General features: G+C 32.6%; 1 pseudogene; it reads right to left on the bottom strand.

Moving 5' to 3' along the window:
* Nucleotides 1–243: 243 nt before the first annotated feature.
* LOC105787819 (cytosolic sulfotransferase 13-like) lies at nt 244–1440 on the bottom strand (annotated as a pseudogene).
* Between the last annotated feature and the right edge of the window lie 1298 nt (nt 1441–2738).

Below are 2738 nucleotides of genomic sequence, written 5' to 3'. Positions count from 1 at the left end.
TAGATAAAAATGATATGTCTGTAAATTAATTTGTAAACTCTGGTAATGCCTCGTACCCTATTTCGGTGTCGAATACGGGTAAGGGGTGTTACATTTTTTTATTCTTTTTTTTTTGGAAAATCTTAATATATTACATTCACAAATATAATACAAGTATAAATATATGTTTAATAAAATTTGAAGCTGCCACTCAAAGACCCAAAAAACTAACAACCAAAAGCATTATCAGCCACTCAAACCACATAACTACAAACAAAGACTTCTTTTATTTAGTTCTATAAACCAGATTCACTGAGACGGTGAACAAATAATTTATAGACTCTAATATCATTATAACATCATAAAGTAGGAGTCAATCAAAGTTGAATCCAGTACCTTGAATTAAGCTTTTGTTCTGTAATTTGATTCAATTTTTCAACCATTTTAGGTGACAAATGGTTGACCCAATCTCCTACTTCTCCTTTTCTAAAGAAATCAGAGTTACCAACAGGTCGTCCTCCACTGCTGGTTTGACTTTTATTAACATTTTGATTGCTCAAGCTCTCGAAACTGCACAACTTCACTATTTCTGCCACAGTCTCGTTGTTTTCTTCCTCTGGTGTAAAGGGTACCCCCAAGAACCCTGCAAGTTTCCTCACACACCCCAAAGGCTCCTTTTTCACATCTTCGTATTTCAAGAACAACACTTTCTTCGGTGACTCCACACTAGCTTCCCAGTACCCCAAACCGTGATCCCAAAACGGTCCATATTCCGATATCCCTTTGCAGAACAAGTCAAAGGCTTCCTCTAGTGAAAGTGGTGGCAGTTCCTTGGGTCTCAACTTGTTGGCGAAATGCCATTTTGAGACAAAAACATCTTTGGGGTCCCGGCAGATGTAAACGAAACGGCAAGCCGAGGTATCATCGGTCATGCGTGTTGGGAACAAAGAGTAAGGAAGGTGAGTTGAAAGAAGGCGAGGTGAAGGAAGCCCATCGACGAAGGAAGTTGACCCATACTTATGAAGATATCCTTCGAAGAAGAGGACCAACTCTTGAGGGTTCGCTTTGCGCAAAGGATGGTCGCTGAAATCAAAGGAACTTCTGTTGATAATGGAGAAAACAAGGGCTCTGAGCCAGGTGGTGCCACATTTAGGGAATGTTGCGACGATGATGTCAGTGGATCGAGGCTTGAAGTGATCATTGATCAACATGCTTCCTCTTATGCCAAAACTAGGTATCCAGAAGCCTTGGTATTGGAAAAGCTGGTCACACCACCATGCTTTGCTTTGAGGGAGAGTTGGCAGCAGTTCATTGCAGTTTTTTAATGTCTTTTGGCAACCTTCATTCGGTATCTCTACGCTCGGAAAAAATTTTGAAGTCTCCATTGTGAAGATGGTAAAGTAGAGCAACTAATTTTCTAGAGATCTTGCAAGAAGGATTTGCAAATGATCCGTGACTAAAAGTCGGAATTGCAGCCATTATTTTAAACCTCGCGTGTCCCACGCGAATAGCTGGCTGAAATAATAAAAAAATTGTCAATCTGAATATTCAGATAGAAAAATGGTTAAAATATGCTGTTAGTCCCTGCACTTTAATAAAATTTGAGATTTAATCTCTAAACTTAAAAAGTTAAAAATTTAGTCCTCCAATTGTGTTGATTTAAAATCTCAATCCAATCATTAAAATCGTAAATATTTTTGTCAAAATTTGTCAATTCAGCATGCTGATGAAGCTACCCTCATGTAATGTGTAATATGATTGATGGAAATAAACATGTTATTTTAACAATTTTTAATAGAAACTACCAACGACAATAATGATTGGAATAAGATTTTAAATTGAAAAAATAAGAGGATTGAATTTTATCTTTTAAAGTATAGGGACTAAATAGGGGCGTAGCTAGGGGCTGGCAAAGGCTAAAATGAAAAATTATCCATTTAGGCCCTTTAAATTTTAAAATTTTAAATTACTAAAAGTAAAATTACACTTTAGCACCCTAAAATGATAAAAATTTGATTTAATCCTTGAAAATTATGAAGACGTAAGCTATTAAAATGATGAAATTGTATTTTTACTATCGTAAAATTACAATTTAATTTTAACCCCTAAAAAATTTAAATTCACTCGTAAAAATTACAATTTAATTTTAACCCTAAAAAATTAAATTCACCCGGAGACTAAATATCAAATTCTATAAAAAAAAATACATGGAGTAATAGCTTGTTTTAACCTATAACATAAGGGTGATGAAATTTTGATTTTTTTTTTAAATTGTTTCGGTCCACGTTTTGCACGTTTTGCTGAGAGAGTTAATATTTAAAGAGAATTAGGTGCTATTTGATAATTAGAAAATTAACTATTAAATTTAAGTTATAATTTTTTTGGGTATATTGCTTAAATTAAGTATGAAATATAATTAGATTGTTTGATAATTGTAAATTTTAAAATTTTAAAGGTAAAGTATGTAATATCCCTAACATTCCTGGAAAGTGAATAATGTCAATTCGGTTGACCCGTGTTTAAAATTTCTGAATAATGCCATTTTTCAGATTTTATTACTTTCCGTGAATATTCAATTTTCGTTTTTTCTTTTCAGTATTTTATGTTTTCTTAAACATATTTTTTATCATTTTATTTTTAATGCTATTTTTCTAAAAAACTAATTACAACATTCTAAATAAATTTCATAAAAAATTCCTAATCAACATACAATGTACATAACATGAATTTTTCATGCTAAATAAATTTCATAAAATTTA

The sequence above is a fragment of the Gossypium raimondii genome, chromosome 2, assembly GCF_025698545.1.
Source record: "Gossypium raimondii isolate GPD5lz chromosome 2, ASM2569854v1, whole genome shotgun sequence".
Classification (NCBI taxonomy): domain Eukaryota; kingdom Viridiplantae; phylum Streptophyta; class Magnoliopsida; order Malvales; family Malvaceae; genus Gossypium; species Gossypium raimondii.
This window is presented reverse-complemented; position numbering and strand designations above follow the sequence as displayed.